This window comes from Macaca mulatta, chromosome 20 (genome assembly GCF_049350105.2).
Source record: "Macaca mulatta isolate MMU2019108-1 chromosome 20, T2T-MMU8v2.0, whole genome shotgun sequence".
Lineage (NCBI taxonomy): Eukaryota > Metazoa > Chordata > Mammalia > Primates > Cercopithecidae > Macaca > Macaca mulatta.
This window is the reverse complement of record NC_133425.1, coordinates 9,585,462-9,608,096: the sequence shown is the minus strand read 5'-3', so window position 1 is coordinate 9,608,096 and position 22,635 is coordinate 9,585,462.

The following is a 22,635-nucleotide window of genomic DNA, read 5'->3' as shown; positions in this document are numbered from 1 at the left end:
GGGGATTTGGATACAAAGGTTAGAAGTTCAGGCCCGGTGCGGTGACTCATGCCTGTAATCCCAGTACTCTGAGAGGCCAAGGTGTGTGGATCACCTGAAGTCAGGAATTTGAGACCAGCCTGGCCAACGTGGTGAAACTCCATTTCTACTAAAATTAGCTGAGTGTGGCTGTAGTCCCAGCTACTTGGGAGGCTGAGGCAGAAAAACCACTTGAACCCGGAAGGCAGAGGTTTCAGTGAGCCGAGATTGCACCACTGCACTCCAGCCTGGGTGATAGAACGAGACTCTGTCTCAAAAACAAAGAAACAAGCAGACAACGAACAAGCAAACAAACAAAAAGCAACAACAACGAACAAAACACATTAGAAGTTCAGATACCTGTAAGCTTGCTTTTGTTGCAAGAGAGAGCCTACCCAAGACAGAATCTCAAAGAGGTTATTTTCCAGGAAGGTTTCTGAAGATATTACTTACCATCTCTCCTCCAAAATGTAATCTAGAGCAGACATCGCTGCAAAATGAGAGTGACCTACATTTGCACCAAACTTTCCTACCCTCCCAGGAGAGGGCTGCTGAACCGTAAGACTCCCTGCTACAGATGGCTTTGTAGGCTCTCCCCCACCACCTTTCCCCCACAAAAAGCGTGACTTGTTTGATACCACCCAGACTCCGAAGTAATATTCAGCTTGCAGTCCCATCCCCTCCCCCAAAAGCGAGTTATTTGCCAGATCCCAAATGGTCCGTGGTTGATGGATGGTGGGTGATTTCTACATCAGCACACCTTGGAGCCCCAGAGCTAACCCTCTGACAGCGTTAGCATAAAAGATTTACATTTATGTTACGAGGGCCACACAAGAATAATAATTTTAAGATACATTGCCTTGGCTGCTGGTGCACCCTGGGAAATCTAGTAGCGGCAGGCACTGGGCTGCCGCACTGTAATTACAAAATGGCAGTGCAGGAGAGGCTTTCTGGAGACAAGCAGCTAGAGACCAAAGCCATCTGCATGCCTTGGCGGATTGAAATTACAGTAATATATGAAGACATTACCTGAAAAACCCGGCACCATTTAAATGATTTACTCTTCAGCCTCAGCAAGCTTTAATTTAAGGATAAAGTCATTCAGAAAGCTAATCTGATAGGGGAGGCATTATTTCACACAGTTAAGTTAATTTACAGTAGCTGATTGTTGTGGTTGCTTTTGGTATTATTATCTTCCTGCAAACAGCTGATCTGCCAGACAGAAGCAATATACTGCTTAACATAGTGTCTTAATTCAGCAGGCAAGCTATCGGTGATAAAGGTTTGTTTATAAGCAATAGTAGGAAAGTCATTTTGAGGCCATGCTGATAACACTGATGAGAAATATTTTTTTTAAGGGGAAAATGCACAATTATCTAAATGAATGAGCCAGCAAGCCCTGCACTCACACGTCGGTCTGTCTAGAGCTGCTGTCCCTAGTGGTCATTTTCCATTGGTGGGACCTTCTTTCCCTTTTCCATGCATTTCCCCCTGGTGGTCTTTTCCTGTGGTCCTCTCCATGTTTACTGCAAGCTGTCTTTGTGCCTGGCAACAACTTCCCCATTGCCGAACTGACTTCTCTGCCATGTCTTTGAGAAAGCCGTGTCTTGGGAGCCCAGTCAATTTGGTTGTCCCATCGGCTGCCTGCTTTCCAAGAAAAAAGTGAACTTTGAGATTTGTCTTTAATGACTTTTTTTTTTCCCCCATCTTTGGGAGACCCAGAGTGTGTTCTCTTATGGATGTTGAGGGAGAAAAACATCAGAAAGTGGGCATTTGAAAGGGGGTTAACAGATTAGACGGTGGATGAAATTGGAGATTTTGAATGGGTTACATACAAACTGACTTGCTGTTTCCATTACAAAAGTAAGAAGGTGTGATTGTGTTTTATAGCACCTCAGGCTGTTGAGATGATTCGGGGGCTGTATTAGCATGGGCAGGGGAATTTGTCTAATGGATTGCCTTCATCTGCTTAGAAATGTTTTCTTTAAAGATGAATAGTCTCTTGTGACCTCGTGAGTTTATTTCAATAGCAGAGGCATAACTTTTGGAAAGGGGCGGAGGAAATGCTACCCAAAGGATCAGGACATCATTAGCCAATGGTCTAAGAAAGGTGTTCATAGGATAAGCATCTGTTAGAAAGAACCAGGAAAGTCAGATTCATAAAGCAGAAAGGGGCTTAGCCCAGCCCATTCATAAGTAGCTGTCACTTCCTGAGTTATTATTATTGGGTAGGCACTGCGCTGATCTTACTCCGGCTCATTCCCAGTTTATAGAGGAGTAATACAGATTTCAGAGTACACATGATTTCTACCAAAATAGAGAGTGGGAGGAGTCACTTCCTATAGGAACTATATGAGAAGCAGCTTCCAAAGATGATCCTTGTGACCCCCAGCTCCAGTGTTCATGCCTGTGTGTGGGCCCCACCCTGGAGTGAGGATTATGTCCGTTCGACTATAAATTCAGTAAGGGAGAAAAGCCTAAGGCAAACAAATAAACTAAAACCAAAAGCTTGGCTTGCTCAATTGTAACCCAGCACTGAGCACATTCTCTAGCATCTAATAGTCCCTGAAGGTTTCTTGAATCAGGGATTGAATGAATAAATCAATCAATGAGTTTCCTCAGCTATAAGATGAACGTGAAATATCTGTCTTACAGGATTATTGGGAGGAGTTAGTGAGTAAATGTTTGCTTTTTACAGCAGAGATGTCTGATGAAGCTTTTCATCCCTGCCTCCTGCGACATTACGAGCAGGGTGGACTCCCCCATATCTCATTGTCTTTCCCCCAGTGAATCCACTTTATGGTGCTTTGAAGAGCAATGTTGCCTTTTCTGAATATTTTTAAGGGAGACAGTGGAGTGTTGGTATGGCACGTATCACACAACAAATTCCCTATTTGATGTTTCTTTTTATCCCCAATTCCACCCCAGTAAGGTCATCAGGAGAGATCCTCTTCGTCATCCCTTCCCTTCCCGATGGAGTGACCAGTTCTGTGCTCTGTTTTCCACCTGCTTTTCAATATTAAATCTTCCCCCACCATCAAACACAGTGTCTCCTCTCTTCTATATTAGAACTGGTACCAGGATATAGATGCCTTGCTTCCAACCTGTAGCAGGTATATCAGATAAACTCAATGAAAGCATGTCTCTCTCTAAGATGAATCCTCACTCCTTCTGCTAAAAAGTATTCTATATAATTATCCGAATCACCTAGGGTCTGGCACATATTAAGTATGTATAAATATCAGTTCCTTCATCTCATATATAAAAGCGTATGTTACAAAGAAAAAAAAAGTTAAAAATAAAGACAAAGGGATACAGATATTAGAGAAAGAGTCAGAAAGCAGTGGTGACCCCCTCCCCCAGGATGGGGAGGGAAACTGCTTGCTTTGCACATGAACGGTTGTGACTCATCCCTGTATGATTCCCATAAGTGGGGGCTGCAGGCTTTAAAATAAGATTTGATTCCATTTCAAGCACCTCTCTTTAGCCTTCAGAGGAAGAAATGGATCTGAGGAAGAAATGCCAATGGAAATTGCTCACCTTCGAGGGCAGAGATGCTGCCACATAAATTCTGAGACTTGCTAGTCCTCTGGGTTGCATACTGTTGGTCCAACAACATGCTGGCTGGTCGGATTTCTGACCTGTGAAAGGAAGACAGCATCTGACACAGCTTGGAGAACTTAGGATGATCAAGCTCTTCCTGGAAAAGTATGTTCTCTTGTTAAGATGGGGACACAGTTGTCCGACCCAATTCAACATCCTTTCCCAAGCTGTCCTTCTTCCAGTCAGGTGTCAACTAGCATATTCTACACACCAGGAGATGAACTTTTTAAATCGATTATCTCTGCATTAGACTGTAAGCTTCGTGAGGGCAGGCTCTCCATCACATACACCATTGTTTTTCCAAAGTCTAGCCCCATTCCCAGCATTTAGTAACCACTCAGTTCTCTCCACTCCCAAGCACTTTTCTATAGTGATAGATCAGAAATTCTTAAAAGGATGCAACTGGCTATCCCTGACTTCCCCTTTCACTCTTGTCACCCCATTGTACCCCTCCAAAAGTTCTGCAAGCCACATCCACCGCCATTCTAGCAGTCTCCTTAGTCTGAAAGACTGTGATTGTCCCATCAGATGAGTTCTATTAAACATGGGCCCCCATCCATTCAGAAGTACCAACTTCTATTCCACATGCCATGTCCATTTGACAAGAGAGAAGTGGATTAATTAACGTGGTGGGTCTGTCTTCTACCTCGCTGTCTTGTACTGCAATGGAGACCAAGAAAAATCCATTAGATTATACTTAAGAGATAGCTGAAAGAAAGTTTAGATTAAGTTTATCTCTTGAGGCAATTTTATTAGATAGATTAAGTTTCTGTTCATCTCTCCAAAGACTGTAGTAATAACCAGTGTCATGACTTTCAAATCCTTTCGACTGCAGAGGGTAATCAAACATGGTTGTCTTTTTATCCCTCTCCTTTACTTGTTAGTATTCTACAATCCTGACTCGTTCATCTGTCAGAGGGATGGTATTAAGGGGATCAATGTTGACAAGTGATAGTACAAATTATGTAATGCTGATGACATTTCACTGTCTCCTTTTGATCTGCAATTCCCACTCTCAATCATTCCTTATTTTATAAAAACTATTGAAAGAGAAAGGCAGCTGTGGACGCCATTGGCTTCAGTCGCTAAGCCCCAGGAGTAAAGCAGGGTGAATTTGAAGAGTAAAGGAGGTTTCTGAATTAGACGTGGGGCCTGGGAAGATGACCTGACTGACAGAAGGGAAAATTGAGGTCATCTTCCTACAACAGGCCTTTGACAGCTACCGCTTGGGACCACATTGCTGTAGTCCCATGAAATATTTGACATGTTAGGCCCATGCTGGCTATGGACTTTCTGTTTCAAGCATATATCCTTTGACTTCTCCTCCGTAGGGAATTCCACCCTTCCTTTTGGGGAATTGATGGAGGATAATTTAAAAGGAAGAACTGAGCTGGTTTTGTATGAAGAGCAGAAGATTAGAATGACAAGTATGGGGGTGGGAGTGGCTATCTTCCCTGGCGTAGGGAGAGCTCTGCGTTTTGGACCAAGCAACAGATAACTAAATAAGAAGAAACATGTTCAAGTACAGCAGAAGACACTTTTGTGGGGAAGGGGAACACATCTTCCTTCCTCATAATGCTTCTTTTCTCAGAAAGAGTCCCTGCGAGTGTGACCCCCTAGACATTCCCCCTACTCTCTCAATGCATCTCTCTTTGTAAACCTAAAGGAGAATGGCTATTCACAAACATGGGTTCTGAATTGAGAGAGGTATGACCCTTTCTGGTTATGACCTCAGATAGTTGCTTAATTTCAGGGAATCACGGTTTTCTCATTTGCAAACTAAGAATAATAGCACCAAACTTGCAGGGATGCTATAACTCGTAAGATGGTTGACTCCAGAGTCTTCCACTTTCTAAGGTACTTACTCACTAGGAGAGTTCATAAAATTTTATGAAAACATCTCCTGTGGAGTCAGATTTGGTCTGGGGCTTTACCTGATTTCTATGATCTGATACATGTCATATGACCAATAAAATCTTTCATGCTTCCTTCAGCCAAATGGACTCTGCCTTCCTTTACTTCATGACACTGGTCCTCAAAGGACTAGAGTAATGGGTGGGTGGGATGAGGTTTGACGGCTTTAGCATAATTTACTTGCCTAACTCTTTCAGCAGATTCATTTATTTCAAAAATATTCATTAATCACATACTCTGTATTGAGTACTTTTCTAGGCATTGAGGATTTAATGATCTGTAACACATATAAAATCTTGATTGTTGCAGTTGGTCAGTTCATTGACGGAATGAGCCTTGTTTCATGCATGTTGGTATTTCTATGAGCTGTCATGTTATCTGGAGCACAGTGGGCACTCAAACAATGTTTCTTGAATAAATGAGTAGACAAATGCATACAAACCATTTATATCCTTCCTAACCACCAATGCTGCGTTGCAGAGAGACTGAGTCATTACTGGGAAAGGTTCTCAAGACATGAGAAAACACTGTTGTTCCAGACCAGCAGTGAAGGCTAGGAGGAAGAAACAGGATTCAAGACCACATTTCACCACAAGGTATTCTTTAGAATGTAAAATAAAAACAAATAGAATTTTATTAATCTATTTTTGCCTATGGCCCGGAAAAGCCCTTATGTCAAAAATCCCTGCCTCTAAATTATGCTTTGTCTTCCCATTATACATTTTATTAACCAGTCTTTTATTAGCAATCTTATTACAGTTGATCTGCACATGAATAGAAACAATTTACAAATGATCAGGGTTGGATTAGAGAAACCATAAACTCAATGCAAATTGTTACAAATTATTTACTGGCTTCGCACAAATCTGCATATAGATTGAAGAAGCCAATCAGAAAGGCACCTTCAGGTATTCTTCCCAGGATATGATTGTGAAGATAGTTGCAGACTGGTATGCGTTGTACGGAATAGAAATGAAAATAAATAGATTCATTTGTCAAAGACACTTAGGTGTGGGTCTTCTCGTTTAATCAGAACTTTGGAGCACTGGGTATCTGGGAAAATTTAAAAAGGGGAAATGGGAGGGGGTTGGAGGTGGGATTACCATAAGTATAAAATCAGGACTCAGAGGCATAGAGAGGAATTTTGGAAAAACAAAAAGTGGAAATATTGAGATACAATATTTTGTGTGTTTAATTTTATTAATCTTTTATGTTTAATTTTTTAAGTTTAATTTGATTAATCTTCCAGCAACTCTATGAAACAGGGAGACCATTACTTCTGTTTCTCAGATGGAGGAACTGAGGTTTTGCAGCATGGCCAAGGTCACACAGAGATCAGGGCTTAGATCTGAAACCTCTGCCTCCACATCTGAGGAACCATCAATGAAAGCATGGCCTATGTTATTGGAGTTGTTTCTGTTTTGCGGGGAAGGGGTGCAGGTTCTTGGGAATAGCTCCAAAGTCCTAACTCTCTGCCAGCACCAGAACACGTGAATAAATCCAGATTACCCCTTTACTTCTCCTTTAGCTGAGGGGGTGGCATGGTTTAATGCAAAGAATTCAGGGCTGGGCACCCGGAGGAATAAGCTCTTCTATTCCTTGAACAATTATTTTCTCCTCTTCGGGACTTGGCTTACTTTGGTTGAGGGACAAGATTAGATTTCTCTAAGCTCTTTATATGTTTACTTTAAACTCTTTATATATTACTTTTGGCTCAGGGCCAAAAAAATGTTACCACCTATGTATCCTCTGCAGACACATATTATTCCTTTGGCAAAAGGGGAGTTGGGCAAAGTTGAAGCTCCCATTCCCTACTTCCATCTCTCGGAGCTGCGTTTTCTCGTTTTCTTTCCTCTCTAGCATTTCACACTTCTCTTCTTTCAGCCAAAAACTGTTCTCAGGTCATTTTTCAATCCTAGTAACTCAACTCTTTGCCCAGGGATATTTGGCTTTTAACAAAGATCAGAATTTTCATCCAAATGATAAAACACTTAATGGTGATATTTTGGATCTTTTCCATTGAACGGGAAAGGTTTTTGGCAACCCAGGGCCTTCTCAGAGCCCTGAAAAATTCAACTACATCTGCAGTTATTGATTCTTTTAGATTCCATGGCTAACACTGTGGATCTTTGGGGATGGGGTGGAGATGACGTGTTGCCTTTTCACTTTTTCAATGCGGGATAAAGTTTTTTCTATTCTACTTGTTGCTGTTGCATGGTGTCAACAATGAGTGTTAGAAATGCTAAAATGGGAGACATTCTCTACCTTCTGCTTCCTTACCAGCTGTGGGACTCATCTCGCCGCGTGTGAAAATGAGCATCATCATTATATGAATAGTAACAAGAGGTACATTTTTCAGATGCTTCCCATGCATGGGCCAGGCATGACTAAGAGCCTTGTGTGCTTTATTTTACTGAATGCTCACAACAACCAATAGATCTGGTATTCTGTTATCACCTCATTTCACAGACTAGAAAAATACAGATTTGGGAGGATGATTTGTCTCATTGCATACAACTATGAATTAGAAGAGATGAGTCTATCTCAGTTCTGTTTGACTTCAAAATCTATATCCTTAACTAATAAACTGTGTTCACTGTAGGAGTTTGAAACATATGGAACAGGATCAGGCAGCTTTTCTAGATCTTTTCCATCTCAAAGATATAATGGATAAAGTTTCACAGTTACTTAGAGAGTATCTGGTCCAACGCCCCATGTTGCAGAGAAAGGAACTGGGGCAATACAACAGAGATTTTTATAAAATATATATGAAGATGGGGGCATTGGGAATAACAATGGGAGCAATAGGGGGATGGCAAGGCGTTAAACCTTGACTCTTCTCTCCAGAGGCCGACACTCACCCATCATTAGGAATACTGTGCACTGCACAACTCTAGGGGGCGCCACTTGCATTGGCTATGTGGTGGTAGACTGTCCCCTTTTCTTTCAGTCTCCCTACTCTGTCATATAAGGCTAGAGAATTTTCTTACCTTCCTATAATTTTATTTCATAACCATTTCAAAGGTAGAAGACAGCCAGCCTTCCTTTTTTTCTTCTTCTTTTTTTTTTTTTCCTTTTTCCTGAAAGAGAAGCTGAGAGCTTGCAGAGACTGGGTTGCTGGCATCAGTGGGTTTGGAGGATGCTAGCAAATCAATCAGGAGCTGCATTGTGAATGCTTGGCATGGACTTTTTTCTCTTTCTTTTCATTCTTTGTGTGGGGGGTGTGTGTGTGTGTACACATGCAACTTTGGTGGTTTTCCACCAGCAAAGGACTCAGGAGCTCGAAGCTTGATGTAATTAAACAGCGGCAGTATAAACTGTACCCAGGCTTGCTTTGTACATGAATCTTCTCTTTTGCTCTATTAACAAATGCCCCACTGACTCTGTACTCTGCATTCATTAAACACCCTGCACCTAGAGTGTTTCAGAGCCTGCTGACATGGACTCCCTATGACTGCAATCCAGAGTTTGGGGCCCATAAGGGAATTCCATGCTGCTGTTAGCAATCTTTTAGGCTGCTCTGAGGTTATGCAGAATAAACTTAGCAAAGTCAATAGGACCTCTGCAGGGACTTCTGATGGTGGTGCCCATGCCTATGACTTTGTTCCTCTCAAAATACTCAGCCCAAGTCCTCAGGAGTTGAATTCGGATAAAATTGAAAGGTAAACTAATTTTACTGGGGCCATTTGAGCTTTTGTGGTTTGACTTGTGTCAGCATTTCCCAACAAAATCGAGTTCTTTGGGGATTTTGAGACCTGCTTTAAATGTCTTTTTTCACCCTTATTATTATTCTGTCTAGTTCTGAATCTAGCTCCATTACAGGTTCTGATATTTGGACAAAATAACCTTCATTGCCACTCTCATCATGTGTGGCTCAGGTGTAAATATATTTATTATAGACGCACACATACTCTTTCATAAGAAAACAAACACACATGGATTCTGTATTTGTTCAAGATGGTTTTAGTTGTAAATGACAGAAACACAAATCAAACTGGTCAAAAGAAAATTCAGATATTTGTGTAGGTGAGAAGTTTGAGGGCGGGTCTAATTTCAGACTGATTTTCATACTCAAGTGTGGTGGTAGGACTTTGTCTCTCTGGTTCTCCACCTCCCACCTCTGCTTGCATACGCCTGTCTTTTTTTTTTTTTTTTTTTAAATTTTTATTTTTCTTTAAGTACCAGGATACATGTGCAAAAAGTTCAGGTCTGTTACATAGGTATACGTGTGCCATGGTGGTTTGCTGCACCTGTCAACCCATCATCTAGGTTTTAAGCCTCACATGCATTAGCTGTTTGTCCTAATGCTCTCCCTCCCCTTGTTCCCCACCCCCTACGGGCCCTCGTGTATGTCGTTCCCCTCCCTGTGTCCATGTGTTCTCATTGTTCAGTTCCCACTTATGAGTGAGAATATGCAGTGTTTGATTTTCTGTTCCTGCATTAGTTTGCTGAGGATAATGGCTTCTAGCTTCATGTATGTCCCTGCAAAGGACATGATCTCATTCTTTTCATGGCTGCATAGTATTCCATGGTGTATATGTGCCACATTTTCTTTATCCAGTCTATCATTGATAGGCATTCAGGTTGGTTCCATATCTTTGCTATTGTAAATAGCAACCTGCCATCTTCTTCCCAGAGGAAATCACTCCATGGTAGGCAAGATGGCTGCCAGTAGCCATGGAGTAGAAAATGCCCTTATCTCACCATTCATCTCAGAGGAGAATGATTGGCCTTGCCTAGGATCGTGTGCCAACTTTGAGCCAATCACAACAGCTGTGGGTGGGATCAGGGATAGGCTTAGTCTGGGTCTCACACCTAGGGAGTGTGATTGACAGCTCTTCCAGCACCACAGGAAGTGGAGAGCCAGGGCTCTGTTGCATCCTGGCTGTGTGCCTGAGCAATGTGCTTACTTCACTGCTTTTTAGTTTCTTCAACTGTGGAAGGGGTGGCATACTACTCATCTCACAGGCATTATCAAGGATTAAATGAAATAATGATTTGTATAATAACCACTTATTGAGGAGCACTGATGATAGACACTGGACACTTAATAGGCACTTTCTTATTTACCTTTTATTCACATCCCAATCCACAAGCTGGCCATCCTCAGAACTTGTTGGTTGGGATGTGAATAAAGAGGTCCATTGCTCATATATTTGTGCAAAGGAGCGGAGTTCCTGACTAGAGAACTACTCAGAGTCTTTAGCATGAATATCCCCAAACAGATTGCCAAAACGATTTTAACAAGGGAGATTTTTGATCATGGATATTCTTAGGATAACTGTTGCTCCACATGACCCAGTTGTAGAAGCATGCTGTTTAAATTTGAAAGCCTAAGTCCTAAATAAAGGCAGACCAGCGAGCTTTGTACATGGCTTGCCTTGTTTTGGCTTCTTCTAACTAGTTTTACTAAATTTCTTGTTAATAAGCAGTATTATGAAATAATAGAATTAAATTAGTTAATATTCTAATTAAAGCCAGCTAATGGATTTATTGTGGATATGATTGAGATCATAAAATGATGTTCCCATCAGGATACACTGCTCTCAGGCTTTAGTACCAGGAGACTGTAACCTCCCTCAAGCAGCTGGCTAATTTATAATTTTCTGGAAACAGTTTCCCTCTTTGCTTTGGCTGCCAGGAAGCTCAAAGTCAAATGTTGGCCCTACTTCTAGCAAGTTCACAGAACTTGTGTTACGCATTTTGTGTATTACTTTATCCTTGGCTGTATTTCTACTTTTCATATTACCTTTATTCTAATTTTAAACATTACCTATGTTTGTGTTGTTTTATTTCTGTAGGTGTCTCAGATCTTTGTGGAATTGAGATGGCGCTCTGAAAATAAATAAATAAAATTAAGTAAGTGCAGGTGGGATCTCAGGGGCCTTTTTCTGTAAAGATAATGTTGGCTGTGCTAATGCCCTTTCTCCTTCACTGCTAATGCCTTGGCTCTGCTTGGTGCCACTTGTTCAATTATAGCGCCAAGCTCCTGTTTTACAAGGCTTCCTTTGAGCACATCTAATCAGAAACAGCTCCTCTTTGCAGTCTCTTTGTTCACTGACTGGAACCTTAAATGCCTCGCTTTGCCTAATAAATAACCCAGGGGCTCAAACTTGGCCTTAGCCTTTATTTAGAAAATGGAACTGGCGAAGCTCAGAAGCACATGCATAGCCAAGGCCATTGGAAGGTCAGACATCTCTCAGGCATTTCAGGAAGGTTGTATATTGCCCCATTTCCTCCCACATTTATTGGGCATTTTTTTTTTTTCCTAGAACCCTCTGTGCTTGCTCTTAGCTTGGCACAGACAGCATTGGGTAAATCTACTGGTGTAGGGATGAACGGGTGACTCACTACCAGGTGACTCATGGCTCTTGCACGTGGACTAAAATGTGTGATGTGCAAGGCTGAGTTAAGTCTAAGTGACCATCTGTGAAGTTTTGGTTACTTTCATCCACCTGCTTTTTCTACATTGAACATTATTAGGTAGCAACTACCAAAGGGATATAAAAGAGTGAGCCATATCCATTATAAAGAGGCCATGATGTGAAAGCAGCCCCATGCTGTTTTTCCATCTTGAGCTCAAATCCTGGCATCATTGTTATTCACGGTGTAACCTTGGAGAGTTTTCTTAAGTCTCCAAGTTTCGATTTCCTCATTTATAAAGTAGGGACATTCTTAGCCCCTCCCTTAGTATTGTTGTAAAATCACTGAGATTGTATCTTTGTACACAAAGTCTATTCACAAACTCAGTGATCTGTGAATAGACTGAATATTTACTTCCTCTCCAAAATCTGTTTGTTGAAATGTAACCCCCAATGTGATAGCATTTGGAGGTTGGACCTTTGGGCAGTAGGTAGGTCATGAGGGTGGAGCTCTCATGGATGCGGTTAGTGTTCTTATGAAAGGGACCTCAGAGAACTCCCATGCCCTTTCCACCATGTGAGGGCACAGCGAAAAGTTGGCCGTCTATGAACCAAAACATGGGCCCTCACCAGACACTGAATCTGCTGGGGCCTTGATTTTGGACTTTCCAGCCTCTAGAACCGTAAGAAATAGATGTTTGTTGTTGATAAGCCACCCCATCTATGGCATTTTGTTATAGAAGCACCAACAGACTAAGACATGCCTTTTCTCCTCTTCACCCGCAATTTACCTAGTTAACTTCTTTCTGCTCCTCTTTAGCTCTTGGTTTAGAAGATGTTTCCTTGTGTGAAGACTTCCTTGATCTTTACGACTGAAGCATGTCTCTTATCACAAATTCTCATCATACTCTGCATCCTTCTCCCTGATACCTGTCACAGTTGCATTTTGACACTTGCTCGTATGATTGTTTAGTATCTGTCGCTCCCAGGAGACTGTAAGCTCCATAAGGGCAGGCACTGCGTTGTCTTCTGTTCCCTTGTGTCCTCAGTACTTTCCTCTGGGATGAGCTCAAAGTGTAACTCAAAACAGAGTGAATAGTAATTAATGAATAAAGAGGGTAAGTGGTTGGTGTTGGTCAGAATCTGCAGAAGAGACAGAGGAAGGTGCTAACTTGAGCATCTACCAACATCTACTATGTATTAGTCCATTCACACATTGCTATAAAGAAATACCTGAGACTGGGTAATTTATTAGAAAAGATATTTAACTGACTCATGATTCCACAAGCTGTACAGGAAGTATGATGCTGGCATCTGTTCAGCTTCTGGGAAGGCCTCAGAGAGCTTTTACTCATAGTGGAAGCCAAAGCTGGAGCAGGCGTCTTCACATGGCCAGAGATGGAGGAAGAGAGAAGGGGGAGGTGCTACACACTTTTAAACAACCAGATCCCCCAGTAACTCACTCACTATCATGAGAACAGCACTGAGGGGATGGTGCTATCCTATTCACGAGAACTCCACCCCCGTGATCCACTCACCTCCCACCAGGCCCCACTTCTAACACTAGGGATTACAGTTCTACATGAGATTTGGTGGGGACACAGATCCAAACCAAATCATACTACAAACCAGATATGGTGCTGTGTGCTTTACCTAGGCCAACAGGTTTAAATTTCAACACAAACCACCTTGAGGCAGGGGTTGTGTTGTGTTCATCTTGTATCCCCAGAGCCATGTTGAACATACACGTTAGGTCCAATGAATGTTGGATTGCATTTATGTCTTGCATTAAAAATTTAGATAAATGAGCAAATGGATCTTCATGACACATATGAGCTGGAAAGTCACCTACCAAAGATTGTCAGCATTGCTAGGATGGAGGTCTGAGTCCTCTTTCTGTCTCATTTCTTGGCGGTACCAGGCTAAAAATGGACAGCTTCTAATTAGAAACGCCGCCACCCCTACCTCTTGCTCAACTGCAGCTTATGTGAGTTGGTGTGCTCTTTATTTATTATACATGTCTGCATATTGAGATAATTGGGTTGTAGAATATTGCATGCAGACTAATCTGAGAATGATTTCTGCTGAATAGAAATTACTTATTTTGATTCCTCGGGGGTTTGTTTTGTCAAAACTCATGTAGTATTTAGCAAAGTAATCATTGTTCAATTGCCGAGCACAGGAAGTGTAAAATTATCCTAATAAGAATGAAAAGAATGAAGAGAACGAGTGTGGCTGACCTCGTCAACTTGATTAGTGATGGTGTTTCATCACCTTCTTGAGGCCTAACCTCAAACGCTGCCCGTGAAGATCACCGTGTACCTCTTTATCTCACTGGCCCTAATGAGATATGCAATTTGTCATATGGTTGTTCAGCCAGGATAGAAACAAAAAAAAAAAATAGAGAAGAAAGAGGATATTTCTGATATTCATAAGAAAATTACTCAATCACAAATTAATAGCTAAACTAGAAGGGTAATTTTGAAAGCCAGGAGCCTGGTTTTTCCATATATAGATACATGCTCTGTGACCTTGACTTAGTTACTTAACCTCTCTGAACCCCAATTCTTCATCTGTCTGATGGAGTTAGTAATAATACCTACCTTATGTTAGCTTCTTATAGTCAAGAATCTGTTTTGTTCATCTGCCTCATTCAAGAGGGTCATTGACCATTTGGCCCTTCTTGCTTTGCAGGAAGCTTTGAAGCAAAACATATCCTTGTGGAAATTTTGGGGCAATCTACACAAAAAGAATCCATGAAGTTTTCCTTTGGCATCTTCATGTGTAAATAAGAAATAGAAACACGGTAATAAAAGTGCTTCCTATGAATTATCTCCTTGCACACATGTGAGGACACTCAGAGGTGGGTTGAAGAAACATGCTCAAGGTCACACATTCAAGGTCACACAGGGAGAATGTGGCATTCAACATCAGGTCCCAGTTCTTATATTTCTTTCTGTTTCTCTGACTGGTGCTGATAATACGGGGCTGTTATGATGACCTAGAAGAATCTGTTACTTTTTTATATCTAATGAAAGGTGAGGCCCTATGTCTGAATAAACTACCACCATGGTAGATGCAGGAGTGGTTAAGAGGACAAATTCTGGAACTGCAAAGCCTGCACTGGAATCTTGGCTCTGGTTCTTTTTAGGTGTGTGAATGTAGGCAAGAACTTAACCTGTCTGTGGAGGGTTAGAATAAAGATTTCAAATTCTTTGATGCTATGTCCATTGAGATGTGGGCTCAAGGTTCCTTTCCCTTGCATCTAGGTAGACTTCCAATGGTTAAAGTAGATGTTGGTTTAGGAGATGTTTCCTTGTGCGAAGCCTTCCTTGATCTTTTTGACTGAAGCATATCTCTTATCATAAGTTCTCCTCATACTCTGCATCCTTCTGCCTGACACCTGTCACAGTTGCATTTTGACATTTGTATGATTATTTTATGTCTGTCTCTCCTAGGAGACCATAAGCTCCATGAGGGCAGGCAGTGAGTTGTGTTCTGTTCACCCTTGTGGCCCCAGTGCTTTCCTCTGGGATGAGCTCATAGTGTAGCTCAATATAGAGTGAACAGTGAAGATGAAGTCAGAATAGGAAAGTATCTGCTGCTGGCATACTCAAAGGTCTCCATGTTGTGAGGAAGCTCAGATACACGGAGAGACCACCTGTCATTACTCCAGTTGAGAGCTCCAGCTGATCTGGGCCTTCAAGTCTCCCCAGCCAAGTGTCAGATGTGAGTGAAGATCTTCTAGTTATTTCCAGATATCAGCCACTGGAGTCACCCCAGCCGGTCAGATCTTCCCAGCTGAATCTCGCAATGTGATGGAACAGAGACACATCATGTCTTCTGTGCCGTGTTTGAATTTCTAACCCATCGAATCTATGAGGACTGAAAAATGGTTGTTTCATGCCATTTGTTTTAGGGTTGCTTGTAACGCAGCAATAGTAACTAGAACCCAGGTTAAGTCTCAGAATCCTCATCGGCATGATAGAGGTAATAATAATGTCATTCTTATAGGAGATTTGAGAATTGGAAGTTGATCTTAACATTGTATCTTACACATAGTAGGTCCTCAACAAATGTGGATGATAAATAATGTTACTACATAATAGGATCACTAGCATCGTCTAATAATTTGGTCATTGAGTATGGGAATTAGGAAACCTGGAACACCACCCAGGCTGATGTGTTGTGACTGAGACGGGGGCTGCAGCCAGTGTGCAAAGAAGCAATACCAGCTGTCAGAAGCTTTTGTTCTGCCTCTACCTCCTGGGAAATAATGTGGCTTCCACAAATGTCCAGGGCAAGCAAAACCAGAGTATTTGCTATGACTCCAAAAGTTTTCAGAGGAGGCAACTTCGATTCCTTTACAAACTGCGCAGTCCTGAATTATCACTAACGTGGTACTGAGTGAGGAAATTGCATGCCTCTAAGTTTCCCCCTCCAATTGCCATGTTAAACTCCAGCAAGTTGGTCTGTTTGTTCTATGCAGCAGGAATCTCAGCTGTGGACCAAACTTGCAGCTTGTACTCTCTTTCCTCCCTCCTCTGACTTCCGCAGGCCCCCGATGGAGTCCCTTGCCACTTCTCAGCCTCAGGAGTGGGTTTCTGGATCTTTTCCCCATCCAGGCCAGCTGTCTGCTGAAGTGTCCAGCAGTGCAGTGAGGTCTCATTATAGAGCCCGGCACCTTCCGAGCTTGTGTTTCTTGGCGTCCCTTTGAAGTAGAGGTTCTGGCCATCCCTGCAACTCACAGTCCCTCACTAAGTTACATTACCTGCTGTTGCCTTAGTACCTTATGCTTTGATTATTGCCAGGCTGTGGGTAGCCCAATATTTCTCCCCAGAGCTGAATGCAGGCTTGAGAATGAGACTCAGAGTGAAATCCTTTGAGCTGAGCCCTGGAAACCTTCCTACGCTTCTAGCTTTCAATCCTGTGATGATCCACTACACTCTTTCCTGTGTACTTGTGGTTAGAGAACTTGGGGTTATCGTTCTCAATTTCCTTCCTGTGGTGACAGTGCCTAAGATGTGATAAACATTGCTCAGAAAAAAAGTCAGCTCTTCTAGTTATCTGTTGCAAGGGTACCAAGACACCTTTCTTTCAAGAGATGGGACCAAAGGGCTTACAGGTATTTTTTTTTAAGTGAATACTTTCTAAACATTTACTATGTGTCAAACAGTGTTCTAAATGTGCTCTAGGCATTCTCTCACTGAATCTTTGCAACAACCCATTCTTTTCATGCCCATTTTAAAGATGAGGGAGCTGAGGCTTGGAGAGAAAAGGTAACCTTGCCAAAGCTGGGAAATTGTGGATCTGGAAATTGCATGAAGGTGACCCAGCTCTAGAGATTAGAATTGTTTTAGACTCTGCATGCTACCTCTTGATGTGAGACACTGAACTCTTCTCCCACCCCCCATCCTCCATGGAGGTGACTTCTGGTCTGACAAGGGATGTTATTCATCTCTTCAGTCCTTCAGTTTAGTTCAGGACCATGCCAACAGAAGATGTTGGACAAAGTGTTTGTGCAACGAATGGGCGCAAGGGAGACCACTGCAGTGATGTGAGTGAAACAGGGACTCCTAGTTGAAAACATGAGTTATTTTTTAGGGTCCACAGCCTTTGAGGAGACATCTTAGTTGTTGGGACAATCTTAGTGGAACTGCAATAAGAAAATACAAAGTGAGAAGCAAAGGGTTACTGAAGGTTACTGTCACCATATCTCATGGGAGTCCAGAATTCTACCTCTCATTGAGTCAGGAACTGGGAATTGGAGAGAGAGCAGGACTCAGCTTCCTTGTCTTTAAAACGGGCATGAAAAGAACGAGTTGTTGCAAAGATTCAGCAAGAAAATGCACAGAACACATTTAGAACATTGTTTGACACATAGTAACTGTTTAGAAAATATTCACTTAAAAATACTTTTAAGTTATTTTGTCCTATCTCTTCAAGGAAAGGTGCCTTGGTACCCTTGTAACAGACCAATAGAACAACTGACATTTTTTTCCGATCATCTTCCATTTATGACTCTCTCTGAATATCTGATTATGTTTTTCTCCCTCTTTTTTTTTTTTTTTTTTTTTTTTTGCATTTGTTTTCTTCTTTGCTCCCTCCATGGACATATGATGACCTCCAGAGTTTTCCCATCTTGGTTCAAGACCCAGTTTCAAATTTCAGAGAGAGAGAGAAAGCCTAATTTCTCAAATTGGTTGTGATGTTCATTACTAGTCTGATGTCCAGTTGCCTGAAGGGTGAGGGATGGGATGCTGAGTATAAATATGGTGGCCAGAAACCCTGCTCCCAAGGTTGAGGGAAACATTGAGGGGGGGAAACACACCGAAATGTGAATATCCAGGGCTGCTGCATCAATTTCGAACTAGATCTGACCTAAGGATATCTGAGTTGGGGGTAAGAAAATAGCTGGCTTAAATTAGCCCCTCTTTGCAATAGAAGTGTGTCTTGTGAAATGTGGTGCCTGAGGAGGAGGCCCTTCAAAACCAGCCACAATCAGCTGAGAAACTGGGACATTTGGGTGGGACCACAATTTAAAATTAGTTGCTCATCTTAGGGATACATGACAATATGTGAACAGTTGTCAAGTATTACTCTTAGGGAATGCTTTGAAAGGAAAAATTCTTTGGGCATGGTGGTTCATACCTGTAATTCCAGCACTTTGGGAGGCCGAGATGGGATGATCCCTTGAGTCTGGTAATTCAAGACCAGCCTGGGCACCGTAGTGGGACCCTCATCTCTACAAAAAAATAATAAAAAAAATCACTCAGATGTGGTGGTGCACACCTGTAATCCCAGCTTTAAAGAAAACGTATTTGACAACAGGAACTGTGTTCACCACTGTAATCTCAGTCTACCTTCATGCCTGGAGCATGGCAGGTATGTATATTAGACAAATAGGAATTTATTTATGAGGCCCTACTGTACTCCAGGCTCTAATACCAGGCATATTTTTTTTTTGTATTTTTTTTAGTAGAGACGGGGGTTTCACTGTGTTAGTCAGGATGGTCTCGATCTCCTGACCTCGTGATCCACCCGCCTCAGCCTCCCAAAGTGCTGGGATGACAGGCGTGAGCCACCGCGCCCGGCCACAGGACCTTATGAGTCCAGGTTTTTCTTCCCACTTTATAGATTAAAAATGGGAAGCTCGGAGAATTTAAACAAGTCAACCAAGATCAGAATTAGTAAATTTTGAGGTTTGCCTCTTGGTTTATCTGACTGCGTATCCTGGTCTCTGTTTGTTACTCCACAAAGTCTCTCTGATCCAAAATGAATGTCCTGCAGAGTAAGAAAAATACAAAGTGATTTATCTTCCATGAGAATTTCTGGAGGAGGTGCAGGACCTCCAGGTACCTGAGCACCAACACGAGGGAATGTTGATAGAGATCTGGTCTTAATTAAGCTGGACTCTCCTCAGGGATGCCTCGGTGCTTTGGCTCTGAGAGTGAAAAGTCATGCATACCTAAGAGCTCAGAGTAAACAGAGTGGCCACCATGGCTGGTTCCTCCATCAGCAGGAAATCTAAAAAGGCAAGTTCAATTCTGATGAAGGCAACACACCCAGAGGGCAGAGACTGCTGCTCTGCAAATGATCAGTGCTACATCGGAGAAAGGAAGGATGGTCAGAATGGATGCCAGAACACCAGGGACTGGATGGGAAGACAATGTGTTTGTATGCCGTGGCTCAGGGTCCAGGGAAGACTGAAGCTTACCAGATGTGATGAGAATGAAAACCACCAGCCTGTGTCTTTGAAAACATCACCCAGGCGCTCACCCTGCCATTCTTCTACGATACTCCTTTTTCTCAAAGCTTTTTCAATTTCTTTATATTGTGCTGAGATACACACGAGTGAATTTGCCCTGGGCCAGTTCCTTGAGAAAGACCTGATTCTTCAGTGGGCTTCAGAGTGGCTCTTTAGAAGCTATTATCAAACCAATTCATCATCCAGGGAAACATATTTATACAATCGTTCTGGTTGGCTGAGTAATTTTTGCTTAAGTTACAATGAGGGGGCAGGAAGGATTAGGAAAATATTATTTGCTTGGTCTCTTGTAACACTGATTGTTTTCTTAAGTGCTGTATTTGGTATGCTAGGATTGCAATTGATCAAATAAGCCAATAATAAGTATGTGGCTTGTGATAGTCAGTCTCCGTGTATGTAAAATCATAACAGTCAGCCATAGCTCAAAGGATTGTCACAAAGATTATACTAGGTAGTGACTCACGGTGGTTCTCAAACTATCTGGGCTGCTTTCCATATGCATTTATTTTATGTAATACTGATATAATGTTGACTAGGTATTAGATACATTACAGATATTAACTCAACACTCATACCCACCCTTGGAAATAGGTATTGTCATTGCCTTTGTTAAATGAAGAAACGGAAGAACAAAGATGTTAAGTAATTTACTAGTCATGTTAGTAATTTAGCTAGTAAGTAGCAAAGCTGAGATTTTCTTTTCTTTTCTTTTTGAGACAGGGCTTTGCTTTGTCCCCCAAGCTGGAGAGCAGTGGAGCAATCACAGCTCACCGCACTGTCCACCTCCCAGGCTCAAGCAATCCTGCTTCACCCTCCTGAGTAGCTGGGACTACAGGTGCGCACCACTATGCTTAGCTATTTTTTTAATAAAATTGTTTTTGGTGGAAACAGAGTCTTTCAACCTGGACACTGTCGTACTAGAGTTCATGCTCTAACCAGTCTGCTATGCCAACTTGATGAGTTACTCCGCTCTGAGCCCACTGTCCCTTAAGGTGTGCTTTGTGTGTTCAGGGCTGGGAAGGCTTCCAGAGGGGAACACTTGAAGAGAAATGAGATATTCTTGGGGTCTAGCTCCACAGATGCTCTGATTTCTAAGAAGCATCTCATTTCAATGTGCTCAAATGACTTTGAGCAACAGCATCTTCATCTCCACTTTTTGGCATTTTCTGGAAAGCCATTCTGTCATGTGCCAGGGAATTAGCACCCCCAGGAGCAGCCCTCACCCAGTGTCTGGTGGGAGTGGGTGCATATAATCCTGCTCCCCAATACTGAGGCATGTGTTCACACCTTTCCCCAAAACTTTCCTGTGGGATTAAGCTTTAGTTACCTGCTGTGGAAATTGGCTTGTTAATTTCCCGTTTACTGGCTGCCTTCCTCCCCTGTATGATTTCCTCTTTCCTTCCAGTGTTCCATGAACTTTCAGAAAAACAACTTGTGCTCAGATTATCGTCTCAAGGGTCTGCTTCTGGGGGAACCCAAACAAAGACATGCTCCAATTCTGCCTTGACACTCAGTCTTTCCCTCCCAAAGATTCCTGAGTGAGGAAAAGTACAGTATGTGCAAAAAGCAACAGCTAAATGGGAAACAAAGTACTGCTTTTAAATAGCTGGGTAAGCACCCAGTACTCCCCAGTGCATGGCAGTAAAATACTAGACGGGGAATGTGGATTCGGGCTGGAGGAGGGTTCATTGAGGTCCCCTGGTTGCTATTTCCTGTCTAGATGTGCTGACAATACAGGGGTGGAAAGCAGAGAAAGTTCCACTCAAGAAAGCAAACCATTAAGAAACAGTAACCACATCCAGCAGTGAACGTGGCTCGGTGGATGCATAGGGCCCAGAACAATCAGACTAGTAACTTCTCCTCTCTTAAGGGAGCCAGTTAGAGGTCTGAGCTATGAAAGCATCCCCTAAAGGGGCTGAGGATCTGAGGCGGATGCTCCGACTTGCCTTGGTTTATTTTCTTTCTCTTGTTCCTCTTTAGTGTTTTGGTGGTCATTGATTTGCCTGTTTAGCCTCTTTAAATATCAGATTTTCTCACCTGTGCAATGAAGACAGTATTACCCACTTTCTAAATTTGTGAGTATTCATGAAATATACACAAAGCATTTCTTGTGCTGCCTGGGACAGAGCAAGCATGCAGCACATGTGATTTATTTATTTATTTGCCATCTCTAAATTGTCACTGTCCTCATTGTCATGAGAGGCTGAGTTCATTTTCTCTAGTAGCATTTCTTAGCTTCTTCGTGGGTGTGACTGCAAAGGCATTAGGTAGTATTCTTAGGATTTTTGCAATTTGGCCTCTGTTGCACATTGGTGAGGTGTCTGAAACATGTATTTTTTTTCATGTTAATGCATTGCTCCTGTATGTCACAAATTGTGAAGAAGCCACAAAAATGCAAACAAGGATGCTGCTGCTGCTGCTGGTGACAATGACAATTTAGAAATGGCAAGACAATTTGCATTTTTTTTTTTTTTTGCATGCTTGCTCTGTTCCGGGCAGCACGAGAAATGTTTTGTGCATATCTCATGAATACCCACAAGTCTACTACAAAGTAGGTAATATTGTCTTTATTGTTCAGATGAGGAAACTGATATCTAAAGAGGTTAAATAAGTTGCTCACTGTCACAGCTTTATCGTATGAGGGTCTTGAAATGAGACTACTAGTAATATGTTCAGGCTTTTTCTCGGTAGTGATCCTGCTTGTAGGATATTTAGATACTGGAAAAAAGGAAAAATGGGGAAGGAATTGGGAAAGATACTAGGGTGTGAGGGGCTTGGGAATGAGCCAGCTAGACTCTTGAGAAAATTTACCTTTGCGATGTGGCTTGAGATGTTTCGTGACACATTCCCTTGATGAGACAACTTTAAAAGAAATGTCACTGTCAGCCGGGTGTGGTGGCTCACGCCTGTAATCCCAGCACTTTGGGAGGCTGACGCGGGTGGATCACAGGGTCAGGAGTTCAAGACCAA